Source organism: Mytilus californianus, unplaced genomic scaffold (genome assembly GCF_021869535.1).
Source record: "Mytilus californianus isolate M0D057914Y unplaced genomic scaffold, xbMytCali1.0.p SCAF_6, whole genome shotgun sequence".
Classification (NCBI taxonomy): domain Eukaryota; kingdom Metazoa; phylum Mollusca; class Bivalvia; order Mytilida; family Mytilidae; genus Mytilus; species Mytilus californianus.
The window spans coordinates 25643849-25658240 of NW_026262712.1; the positions used below are offsets into that span (position 1 = coordinate 25643849).

Genomic DNA, 14392 nt, shown 5'->3' on the forward strand with positions numbered 1-14392 from the left:
GTCTGAGCAAGTAGTTGATGAACCAGGGTTATGTCAAAGAACGTCTCGTCATTTTTCTGAAAAAGTTCATCGGAAGATACCAAGTCCTTGTTGATGAATATTCAGTATCTTCACTAATACTACGTTATGGTCTTGAAGTATAAATTGTTTATCAACTTAAGTACGTGTTTTAATGTTCTTTTTATTTGTTTTTTGTTAATTATTAACCTTTATTGCGTAGCCCATTTTAGGTAATATCTTTTAAGCGTGACTCGGTCAATGTGTTATACTGTGGTCATTGTTGTATTCTTGTTTTTAATTTTTACTTATGTGCTTTGTCTATATGTCATTTTGATTTTCTTTGTTGACATATTTGTTTGTTTTTACAGTGATTATGATTATTACACAATGTTGACTGCAGTACCCCTATTTTTGACACTTTTACCTAGTATGTCTGTTTGTTTTCTTCACATATCGTTGTCAATATAAAGGAAATCTATGCGACTGTCATACAGGTGAAAGGTTTATCTACCTATAAATCAAGGTTTAATCCGCCATTTTCTGCAAAAGGAAATGCCTGTACCAAGTGAGGAATATGACAGTTGTCTTCCATTCGTTTGATGTGTTTGAGCTTTTGATTTTGCTATCTGGTAAGGCACTTTACGATTTGAATTTTTGAATTGAAATTTTCTTGGAGTTCGGTATTTCTGTTCTTTTTCTTTTTTTTTTCAGAAGATATTTGCATTTGTATCCAGCAATGCGAGTGTTAATCAAATGTGCTGACCAGCTATTGTAGTTTACACACTTTTAAATTGTAAATAGTCATGTTTTCTTTTATTTACAAGCTTTTGTTTTTTTAAATTGACATTTTCATCAACCATATTTCAAAATCAAATGGTATTTTACGAAATTTATGCCATCAACATATACAATTTCAAATAGTATCGATATATAAAATCATTTGTTACTACTTATTCAATTATCTAGCTGCCTATGAGTTTATCTTAATTTTTCAACGCAATAATGTTTCTCTTAGCTCGATCATCGACTTACTCGTTGAGTTCAAAAAATGATCAAATAGACCTGTCTTTTTTTACTGTATAACCATGATAACTTTTTATGTTCAAATCGGTATATTAAAAACTGAAACAGCTAGCTCCAACATTTGTCTGTTATTGATAATATCTTTTAAGAATGTGAATAAAAGTATCGATGTCATATTTTTTATTTACATCTAGAAATTGACAATGAGAGTCGTTTTAAACCAAACTTAATTATTGAAGAGATGATTTTAGCTTCTTACAGAGAAATTTCTATTTGTATGTAGAAACATTCCAGCGGCACCCGTATATTGAGTATATATTTCGTTTAGTTTGAAACGATATGACAAGTTTTCATTTCTTAACATGATTTTCTAGATAGAAGGTTGTTGCTAGCAAGGAATCTATTGTACAAAGTCAGAAATATGACACTTGTTTTCCATTCGGTTGATGTGCTTTTGATTTTGCCATTTGATTAGGGACTTTCCGTTTTTAATTTTCTCGGAGTTCAGTATTTTAGATATTTTACATTTAAATTCAAAGTAAGTGATGAAGTTGAAATCAACAAATAGCTAACATTTAGAGGATTAAAATGAAAATAAATTACATCTGATATTATTATTGATTAAGGCCGTGTGGTTAAAGTTATGCCAACGAGACGGCTAGGTATGAGGTATCAAAGGCCTGGAACGTAAACAACAGTACATCCATTAAATATCTTTGGATAGACTTAAACATGTTAAATGCTTTATAAACTGACCAAATAGAAAACAATCCATAACCCATGCAATTTTTGTTTTGAAATAAATTGTATAAGTCAGTTACGCAAAAATGAATTTGAGCAAAACTCGACGTTTTGCTTATTATCAGTTTAGCATAAACGTTTAAGACTAATTTGATGTATACAACCCAAAGTAAACAACTGTTGGAGAGCTAATGTAAACCTAGCAGTAAGGTTTATCAGAACACGGAAACACAGTCCTGTGGGCAAACAGTAAAATTGAAGTATTTTAATATCCTAACGAAAAATACTTCTAATCTTCCTTCATATTGTCATAATTGTTTCATCATCAAAAATTTATGTTTTAAAAAACTGATGATCATCAATACAATAAATTTAGACTGTTGTAATGTTCGTTAAATCAATACGATGGGTGCAAAAAATTATCTTTTGCCTTTCATTTGGACCACATCATTTATACTACCTCATATATAAAAGCTACAGCAACGACTTTGCAATTACAAATAAAATTCACAGTGTTAGTCCAAAGAATAGGTATTTTGTTTTCTGCTTTTCATTTAAACAATATCTTTAAACAACTGAATCAATAAATTACACTCAACTAATTTTTATGAAGGAAAATAATATATGCCTTTTGCAATTATAGTAGTCATTAGAAAAATTTGTGTTCAAAATTTTAATACAAAATATCAAGGCAGTCTCTTGCATATACTGTTTTAATGAAATTGCTGTTACTGACTTTTTTTTTTCAAATTGGAAGTAAATAATTTGTCAAAACATATCAACTCGAACCTATATCAAGTTGAACACTATATCTGGCATTGTACTCACATGTAAGTGTCCGTGAAATACATTATGTATTCAGGAGACGCAGGGGTGTGTTCCTTATACAAATACTTCTCCAACAGAGTTATGAGAAAACTGGATCTTTAGATACAAGAACAGTAATCTAGCATGACACTATAATTGTAAAGCTTTAATATCAATACTCGCAACCAAAGCTAAGTTGTAAAATATATATTACAATACGTAATGCATGTAGTGTATAGTAATTTTAGCTTATATATATGCATACTTATTGATTATAACTCACACGTGCATTCTGCAGCTGACATATGATAAACTATGAAACATATACTGAACCTGTCCCGAACGTTCATTATTCTCATTGTTTTATTTCAAGTAAAAACATATGTGTCCAGTTATTCTTTCCAAGGGCAGGAAACAATTTGTGGAAAACCAGTTTTATATAGACTATACATTATGACAAAGGAATGTTCAACAATAATGTGTCGATGATATAATTCAAAACGTCATTGTACATGTTTATAGGCAAAAGACGTAGAACAAAGAGTATCAATAATTATACTGTTATCTGTACTTTTGATCATGCAACGTCTAAGTTTATATTAACAGTTAGATAACGATTCAATATGCATGTGCAGCTATTACTTATTTTAATATAATGATGAGTTATCATTAAGCCATTTTCTTTCCAGCTTGAGTGAATCGAAACAAAGGGAGGTACGATTATTGACAGTGAATTCGATGTAAAAATATTAAATACCAATTCAATTTAAAAATAAATTCCCTACCTCATTATCAGCTTAAGGGGGGATGTAATAATCCTATAATTAATACATGTGCAGTTGCTATAAAACATTAGTTTAAACTTGAACGTACACAAATGCAATTTCCCATAGGAACTCCCTTTGCGGCTAAAACTGTGACACTTTTACTATGAAGTTTTGTGAAAAATACTATCACAGAACGGAAAATTTATATGCACTACTATTTTATTCAAAGGTCAAAATATAGGGCTGTGTGGCATATTTTCAACATTTATATGCCCTCAACTTCTGAGAGTTTAAACGTATACTTAAATTCTATACTACTCTTACTTCCATTTTTGGACCTCTTAAGAATTAAAATTTAGGCGCTACCATGTTTTTCTATACTGGTTACATTCCCAAGTGATGTCTCTATGAGCTGAAACACAGAGATCATATCTGGGAACCAGTATGTTAAAAAATGAACATATTATATATCTCCCCAAAAGAGGCGTGGTTTGAAAAACAGCTGAATTTACAAAGTGCAACTTATACAAACATTTATTCAAATAGAAAACTCTCTAAAACACTTTTTCTCACAACAATACTTATTTATCAGAATTATAGCCTTAAAGAAATCACTGCATATACCCTAAGTTTCCTTTTACAGAACATTTCATACCCATACCCCTTTTTCAATTTTTTAAAGAATTTGAAAACAAGACTTTAATTATTGCCAGCTTTTCCTATGTGCATATTTTCTGAACTGTCTAAAACCTGTTTGAAACTATTCTAATAATAAATTGAAACCAGTTTAGAATACTATAAATGTAATGTTTAGTAGTTAATCATTCCAACATTCAAGATTATAAAAAGTATCCAATCCTGCCTGTGTCTCCAGTCCACATCCTTCTGTATGCCTATTTTTCAATGAAAGTTCACAATTTCTGCCTCAAATGGTCTGTTTAGAACTCTTGTCACAACAGTCTTATCCCTAACCATATATGTAACATAAGTTAGTTAATATATGAACTAGAAGTGTTTAAACAAAGCCATATTTGCAAGAGTTGTATTTATGAAGATATCAGTCTGGTGTATAAATTCACTAAAAGATTGATAGAAATGACCGTTTACATCTGATTTTTGCATAACTTCCTAGCACAAATAATGTTTTCTTTACAAAAGACCTTTAAAATAATAAAATCATAGCATTTACAAGTTAAATTATCTGTTTGATGACCAAGGGGTAGGCATGTTTCTCTTTTTTTTACCCTGGGGCCTCACATTTCCTATTTTTGTTCCCTGTTTCTAGCATTGTAGACTATTTAGTACATATTAAGGATAGAATACACTATTGTAAGTTTTATTGAGGTCTTTTTTAATACGAACTTGTACTTTTTTATGCCGCAGTCACAAAAAGCACGTTAAGGTGTTACGGCTTACTTTTGGGTTATCGACAGGACAAAAACATCCCACCAAAAATATTCAAGAAGGAACAATGAGTTGCAATGACTGCGAAGAGTAAATATAAGCACTTCTAAACGTTTTAGATTACAAATATGCATATATTATGAATCTTTTTTGAATTCAGGGCTTTAAGTAAATCATGCATACTGTAAACTGTGAATTTATGCTGAGTCATCTTAGTTAAGGCCCAGGATTTTCTCAATCTTCATGAAATATTTAAAAACCTTCATATTTGAGTTAAATTCTTAAAATCTCTGAGATAAACCAGATTTTGTGAAATTCTGTATGTTCTATTTTTTAACCCTATATAGGTTGCAATTCTGTAAATATAGACAATGCAATTTCCGATAGGAACACCCTTTGCGGCTAAAACTGTGACACTTTTACTATGAAGTTTCGTGAAAAATATGCCCTGAACTTCTGAGAGTTTGAATTTATACTAAAATTCTAGACTACCCTTATCTCCATTTTTGGACCTCCTAAGAATTAAAATGTAGGCGCTACCATGTTTTTCTATACTGGTTACATTCCCAAGTGATGTCTCTATGAAATGAAACACAGATATCATACCTGGGAACGAGTACGTTAACAAATTAACATATCTATGAATATTATATATCTCCCCAAAAGAGGCGTGGTTTGAGAAACAGCTGTATTTACAATGTGCAAACTAAAGCTTAGAACTATCAGGTAAATTAAACATAATCGATTGTAATCAACTAGTTGTCTTCGGTGTTACTTAACGCCGAAACACTTGAAAAAAACCTTCAAACAATTGTTGAATATCATTTCAAATATATTATGAAGGTTAACCAGACCACGGAAATAGAGTTCTATAGACAAGCAGTCTTTAAATATGTAAACGAACAATAATTATAATCTTAACATCGTTTCAATGTGCACAATGCATGCTATCAAAATGATATAATCAACACTGAAATCTTTTTAGACTGTATCAATGTTAGCACAATCAATACAACTGTTGCATTGTAATTATACTTAGTACCTCAATTGCATTATGTTTATGCCTCCTCACTACATGTATAAAACCTTAAGGTGGCTCACCCCAATAAGGACCCCCGATAGAAATTTTTTATTTTCACATATTTTGTAGATTTTTTTATGCTGAATCCAAAAATGCAAAGAAAAAAGGGGGTCACCAGGCTCGTTTTCCCCTCAAATGGAAGCGAAATGTGCGATTTTGACCCTATTTCAAAACGTTTACACCCTTTCAACAATAACGACTACATCAAATTCAAATACTTTTAGAACCATGTCAGTATGATTATTATGTGAAAAAACAATTAATTTTGAAATGTAAACGTTCCCCTTGGTTGTTTTAGACTTAAAAATCTTTTTATTTTCAGATTTATGTCTAAATTTGGCATTTTTTAATTTCAGTTTAAGGCTAAAAATATTGGTTAAATCGATTTTTCGTAATATTTCCCCGGTAGATTTTTTTTAAAAACGGATATGTCAAAGCTATGAACTTTTCGAGCATTTTAAGGTAAAATAAAATGGGTGTTACCAGGCTTTTAAAAAAGTTACGAGCTTTTGTTTAACCCCTCTACCCCATGAGGTCTGATTTCAATGCACTCCATTAATTACTTTATTGTGATTTTTTTATTAATGTCTTTAAATAAATAATGTTTGTAATTATATCAATGGACGAAAGCTGAATATAAATGTGATGAACATTTTACTGTTTGTTATAAAAAAGCGAAATTTTTATTATTTTGTTGAAATACGGTAATTTTGTCTGGCGCGAGTTGCTTCCCTCTAATCTGGCGCCATAATCGGACAACAGAAATTTCAGGGTCGCCATTGCTGAGCAGCATACTGCACTGATAAATACGACCATGTGCATGAATAACAGACATAGTGGCGAATAGACAACGATGAAGGTAGAGTCATTACATAAGAAAACATAGATTTTAATATATTAGACAGCCAAATGTTATCAGTATCACGTAAAATACAAAGTGGGGGGTTATCTCAAAATACTCGATACTGTAGAAAATCACTGCGGCTGAAACCTTGCATGGGCTAAATTTCTGTTCTATGTATTATCGTTATGGCTGGTATCTTATTTATGTGTTTACTTGACCCTTAACCTGTTAACTGGCAAGTTGTGAACATGTATAGCCTGTTTTGAAATATCCGTGTCAAAGAGAAGGGGATGGTCATTTTCAGCATCTCATGATCATGATGATCTGCGCTATCGTTAGCGTCAAATAAGTCTTGATTTTATATCGTCATTCGTAAAATCTAATTCGTAGCCACGTTAGGGAGCTTGCATTTGATTTTCATCCTGCCTTTTTTTTTTACTCCAAACTGCTGTCCTGCCTTTTTTTCCAAATTTCATCCTACCCCCCCCCCCCCCCCCCCCCCCCCCCCCCCTTCATAAAAATCAAATGGTAGCTCCCTTAGGGTCAAATGAAGTTAAATATTTATCGTTAGCGTCTATAATGACTAGTAAAACAGGTTGGGAACAAACCCTCTACATGGTGTTTATACCTGTAAACTGAGAGGAATAATCCTTCTATAGAGGGATAAACGAGGGGTATTTTTGTGTAGACTGGATTTAAAGCAAAATAGGGCAGAATGGCATTTTCTAGTTATATTTTATTATAATCTATAGCACTATATATGCATCAATTATTGCACTTTACTGTATTCTGTATTTCTTTACCAAAAAATGGCCTGGGATGCCCAGTTTTCTGCTAAAGTGACAGAACTTGCAATCTATTGTATACCTATCTGAACACCTGATCAACAACAAAAGGGACATGCAGTTGACCTTTAAATTTTATGTTAAATCTAACAATAGAAATTCTGTTCAGTGAGGCATATAACTGAGTGGAATTTACCTGATCATCACAGCTTTCAATTATGGTGTACAATAGATTGTATATTCAGTCAGTTTAGCAGTAAACTGGGCATGTGAAATGAAATTAAGTACATCAATTGGTGCATCAACTGTAGCAGGTTACTGCCATTATAAGTAGAAAATGCCATTCTGCCCTATTTTGCTTTAAATCTAGTCTAAACAAAAATTCCCCTCTATAGAAGGATTATTCCTCTATACAGGTTTAAACACCAGTGGCAGATCCAGGGGGGGGGGGGGGGGGTTTGGGGGGTTGGAACCCCCCTTTTTTTTGACGATCAATGCATTTGAATGGGGACATATAGTTGGAACCCCCCCCTTTATCCTGGGTTAGGAACCCCCCCCCCCTTTTTATAAATGGCTGGATCCACCCCTGAAAACCATATAGAGGGTTTGGTCCCAACCTGTAAAATGAGGTACCCCATAACTTCCCTCGGACAGGGGTTCATGATTACCACTCCCTATCCCCAACTCCCATTTCTCTTCCCTTTTACTCTAAAATTTTCTCCCCTAACTTCTACTTCCATTCCCCTTGCTCCCAGACAAAAAAATAGCAAAATATATTTCCCAGATTATTCATCCCCCCTCTTTTCGAATTCTTGTCCTTTCACCCAAAATCATGTTCGCTCCAGTATACGTTCATCCCTTTTACATTCCCACCCTGAGTCTGTTTGTATTCTTCCTTTTATCTAAATCATGCTTTTGTTAGTATAGTTCTATAACAATAAAATAAAGATATATTAAGTTTATTTTTATTGTTTAAAAAAAAAGTGACTCACACGAGATCTAAGGTTTTTTTTCTATTTATAATCTTCATAAGATTTACTTCTACCAAATTGGTTACTTTTATTTTCACTCCGACCAGGCTAATTAACGGTAATGGACCTGCACATGATACCCCCTTTTCTCGCTTCCTGATCCCTCATTCCCATGTTCCCTTATCCCTGTCCACCCGCTCAAGTAATACTATAATATATGAACTCGGGGGCATTATTTTCTATTTCTGTTTTCTTTTTTACTGATTTTGCTATTTTTCTTACTTTTTTTTTTTATTGTCAATGTGCCTCCAAAAAAAAAATGAAAATATCAGCATGAAAACGTTAAATAGTGAATATATAATGCGAAGGCATATATTATAGGACTACCCGCTCAAGGGGTTCGATTGTTTCGTTTGTTTTCTTGAGAATATATAAATGGCCTGATTTGTAAATTATAACCACTACAGTACGAGGCAATACATTTTATTGATGGATTCGTCTTGATCACAATTTGTTTACAATTAAACACCCCCCCCCCTCCCCCCTCCCCCCCCTGTCTCTCTTTTGTATAACACATTTCATAACGTCAAGTATCAGGTTTAAACATACACGTAGGGCTTATCTTGTTTACCAAATAACACATACATTTGAGTTGAAAAATTCATTATTGTTTTGTGCTTAGTATTTTTAAACACAAAATTTGTTTATCCCATATTCCAAACAGGTTACAAGACACCTCAGCATAATTTGGTTGACGAGGAGTACAAATGTAGCTCAGCTGCATTTTAGAATTTTTAGGCATAGAAATAACTTGTCCCTGGCATCGAAACAGCATGCCCTGAGAAGTCTGTATTCAACATATATATAAAAACAAAATCACTATTTACACTTGCTGTGCATGTAATTTTATTTTGTTTGCTCATTATTGTTGCCACAAATTCTTCATTTTTTTACGCCGTAGTGGAGTGGGCATTAAGTTTTACCCTTGTCTGTCTGTACGTATGTCCCAAAATTGGTGTCCGTTCTCTAACTTCAGTTTGCCTCAACCAAATGTTATGAAACTTATACACAATGCTTATTACCAACAAACACAGAAGTTTGAATTTTTTTTGGTGGTGTCACTTTTACTGTTCTAGAGTTATGCCCCTTTACAAATGGAAAAATTGCTGAATTTTTTGTTTCTGTTCTCTAACTTTAGTTTGCCTCATCTAAATGTTATGAAACTTATACACATTACTTATTACAACAAAATTCAGATCAAGTAAAACTTTGGGTAGTGTTACTCTCACCGTTCTTTAGTTATGCTCCTTTATAACTTTATATGCAAGTGGGGGCATCATCTGTGTCCCATGGACACATTCCCCATTTATTTAAAATATGAACTACATTATGCTTTTAAATGTCAATCATGGTTGATTTTCTGACAGAATTACTCTGACATTTAATTTCAGGCTTCAAGTACATGTAAGAGGAAGGAGTGATTTGTTGTGAAAGATCCTGGAATGTTCAACTTTCCTTGGAAACTATTGGCAAAGAACTGACAGAATTTACACGAGAAGCCAGTATCATCTTGTCTTGCAATTGGGAACTATATGTAAAGTGCAGAAACTTAAGAACAACATTAGAAGCCAAGATCAACAATACTTAGAACTACATGTATAATCAAAGTACTGTCAGAATCCATATGAGAGAACCCAAGATCATCTACACTTGGTGTCTATATGCAAAGTGTTGTCAGAATCCACTTAAGAAGCCAAGATCAACTATAATTTGGAACTATATGCATTAGTGCTGTCAAAATCCATAAAAAAAAAATCCAAGATCAAAAGGACCTACTTTACCTACCTGTCCCAATGATGAATACAGATTATTGAGTCTTATAAAAAACACTGATGAAGAATATTGATATAAAAATAATGAAAATATAGAGCTGATCAGCTAATGATTGTACATGTACATGATGTATACATGTCAACAATTACTAGTATATTGAAATTTACAATGCTAATAAATGTTTTATAAATTTGATCTCATAGACATTTTAGGAATAAAAATCAAAAATGTTTCAAAAAATGAATTTTAATAGAGCTTTTTTGCTGGCTGTAGTGAATTTTGCTGCAAACACAATTCATGATATGCAAACTGCAATATATGCAGTTGTCTTTAATACAGAAGGTAGCTATGAGATTTGATAATTTTGGAAATCATAATACCAAGTGGCAGTTGTGGTAAATGCACATCCCTTTGCCTCATCTTTTACCTCGCCAACCCCTGACCTAAATGGCCACTTGAATTATTTTACATCATTTGGCATTTGTTTTCCATCCATATGCTATTCAGTTTCTATTTCAAAAGTTATATTTTCTGGATAAAAGGAGAAATAAAATACAGTTTTGTTCAATGAGACAGCAACCAAACAAAACAACCAAAAGAATTATATATTGTCTGGGAAAACTTGTGTCTCACTATTAACTGACAACATTTTCACCTACTGTAAATTCAGAAATTATTGCGTGCATTTATTATTGCGATTCTTGACGAATGGACTAAATTGCGAGTTTAATTATTGCGATTACAAAAAAAATCTGCATAAAGATCTATAATTCATTTATCAGAATGCAAGTTCTTATTATAATTTTTGCGATATTCACCCTGTCGCATTATTTGCACTTATAATAACCTCACAATAATTTCTAAATGTATAGTATCACAATAATCCAGATTAATTTTGTTTTGTAAATTTAGATATGCACTCAAATTAATACAGATTGCTACAAAGATCTCAAGCACATTTCATGGATCAGTGATCAAGGTTAAAGTTACCTGATTAGGGTTGTTTATCAGACACTGTAAGCAATAGGTCATTTGTCAATGTCATGTTTTTGTGTTTTTGTCTGTTTTTCTCTAATACTAAAAGTACATGTAATAGATACACTATATGTATGCAATGATTCACAAATGTAAGGAGTACATGTCTGTCTGGCAATTGTCATTGACCACATTTGCATGGTTCATTGGTCAATGGTAAATCCTCTTTTAACATGCTACATTGTGTAATCAATGGGTTATTATATTTGGTGTATGGTATGATTATTAAATGTATATATTGAAATATTAAGTAAAAAGATGTGATATGATTGTAAATGAGACACTCCACAAGAGACCAAATGACACAGAAATAAACAACTAAATGTCATTATACGACCTTCGACAATGAGTAAAACCTATACTGCATAGTTGGGTATAAAAGGCCTCCAAATGACAAATGTACAATTTAAAAATATTCAAATGAGAAAACTAATGGCATATTTATGTACAAAATAATGAATGAAAAACAAATATGCCTGTCTTGCAGGGTCTATCTGAACTTAACCTTATGTTCATGGTTTTGTCTGTTACTGGCATACTATATATATGTTTAAAATATTTGGTTGATGTTGTGATTGTAACAGAGGCGGATTTAGGGGGAGGCCCATTGGTTGATTATATAGGGAATCACTTAAGCATGACTGGAGCAGGCCTCTCTTAGACAGTCACCCCCCCCCCCCCCCTTTCATGAAAAATTCTGGCTCCGCCACTGTGTAAGGCTGGCTTGGATTGGTTTATCTGATCATTTTCATGATCATTGATAATATTAAGTTTTTCTGATACTTGTAGTGAAACTTTATCTTTAGGAATATCAACATAAAACCAATCATGAATGATGATTAGTAAAGCAGGTGAGACATTTCAGCTTGTGCACTCTTGTTAACACAAAAATTATATGGACTGTCGCTAGAAAATAAATGGACAATGCATGCTTGGTATGGACAAAAATTCCTCCTTTTTACCATACGAGGCTGCGTATTTATCTCGGGTGGAGGTGGGGGAGGGGGCACTTCCTATATTCAAGGTGATAGGACGTGCCGTTGGAATAGGTCACCTTTTCAAGCTTGAAAATATGTGAAAAGGTCGGGAAAACTATCAAACATATATGATAAGGTCAATAAAGTTTCCTTAACTTCTTCGTCTGTCATCTTTCTTGGTGTTCCCGGGTGTGATTTTATCAACCAAATTTTCTCTTTTAAGACTTTGGTATTCTAGTCTTACATTACACTACATGAAACCCAAGCATAATAGGGAAAAGGTTACATTTTTACCTACGCAATATATGAAAAGGTATACATTTTTGAAATATAAATTTTTGAAAAAGGTGGGCCCCAGCGGCACCCCTTATCAATTAAGTATTGAAGTGCCCCCTCCTACCACCCCCCCCCCCCCTCGGAGGTATTTAAACATCCAGCTGTATGAACACCCTGCCATAGCAAGGGATTATCTGTCAGATTAGGGAAGTCATATTTCTATACCCTACGATATGAAAATAAGGAGATGTGGTATGATTGCCAATGAGACAACTATCCACCAAAGTTCAAATTTAAAAGTCAATAATAAAAAAATTGCATCTCCATATTATCATCATAGGCCGATAATTACGTTTCTTTGCAGCTAGCAGGTGGGTCAAACCAGTGTTCACACATCATTAAAAAAGTTGTCATGCATATTTCTTGCCGCAATGACACACTCCACTTTAATTTTTTTAAATCAAGAACTTTCCTTATTAGCTTCCCTTTTGAAAAAAACGCATGTCAAAAAGTAATACAGAAGTTAAAGTTTGCCAATATCACCGACTATTATAGCGTCCCTGTGTACTGGGCGGAGTTTTAAAATTACAATCCCAACTTTTCCTAAACCTAGTAAGTAGTATAGATTTTGTGTATATATAATGTCTTTAACTGGTAGTGTTTGGAACTGCCCGATAGACTGCGGATGTGTGTCCTAGGCAAAATCCCGACTTGGTCAAGCCAAATATTTTGCGCCGCAAAGCATGTGGTATTGAGGGATAATAGCATATACCGATATATAAGGCCGGAATACTAGTAAGGTCCCGGTTGCTATTGACCAATTGTCTTTCATCTACATGATCAAAGGTTGAAAACTTCAAATTATTGAAATGTCCGGTTTTTTTTCTGCGTAAAACAAAAAATGTGTTGCTCGAGTTCCGTTAGTCTTTTATAATAACTCATTCTTAATCAATTATTTAAGTTTTTACGCTGATATTTCCTCTTTCTTTTTTTAATGCGAACTCTGTTGGCATATTGATAGATACAACAGAAAATAGAAAATTAACAAATAGCAAAATAAGTAAAAGGAAAATATTATAAATAGAAAACATTGGCCCCGAGGTCTCATGTTATAGTACTAGAGTTCCAAATTTCATAGAATCATGATACGAGAAAATTTGTTAGATATTTTCGTGCCCATTATTTGATAAAGTATATAAATGTTTAAATAAAAATGTTATGTGTGACTGTCAAGTATTTAGTCTTTGTTTGAAAATTGAAATGTCCAAAAAAAAATTTGGAAAATAAAAAATACTTAACTATTATAAAAATTTTGCAGTGTTAAAATACTTCCCATACTCCGGTTTTGTTATGTTCAAAAATATTTGGCAAATAAAAAATACGTAACTATATATATTATCAAAATTTTGCAGTGGGAAAATATTTCACATACTCCGGAATAAGACCCCAGCAATACTTGGAAATGAAGATATTTCAAGTAAAAAATAGATTTATGACAGTAACAAAATGTTAAAAAAACGCCAAACGGATAAAACGGTTAAAAGCTTATTAGAGCTTATGTTGACTCTGTTTGTACACTTTGCCGACTCTAAATAAAGCTTATTTATTATTTTTTTATTTCTTTATTATTTATAGCGTGCAGATGAACCACGATGCCGTTATACTATAGCATACTATATGGGTTTTACTTGTTTTTGAAAGCCGAAAGGTGACATGCAGTTTACATCGCTATCCTTTGTTTACGGTTAAACATTGCGTCATTGGCAAAATATTTTCATATATATACTAATACATCTAAAAGACATCTTTTGATATATTCAACCAGTATTTAAATGAAAATAGGGTGCG

At 32.8% G+C, this 14392-nt stretch overlaps 1 protein-coding gene and 1 long non-coding RNA gene across 2 annotated transcripts in view; one reads left to right on the forward strand and one right to left on the reverse strand.

Moving 5' to 3' along the window:
- Positions 1-14392, reverse strand: part of LOC127706097 (E3 ubiquitin/ISG15 ligase TRIM25-like) — a 630321-nt gene that overhangs the window by 145751 nt on the left and 470178 nt on the right. The window lies entirely within an intron of this gene.
- On the forward strand, positions 6313-10500 carry LOC127706108 (uncharacterized). Its single transcript, XR_007984222.1, has 2 exons — positions 6313-6682; positions 9875-10500. It is a non-coding gene; the product is annotated as an uncharacterized LOC127706108 (long non-coding RNA).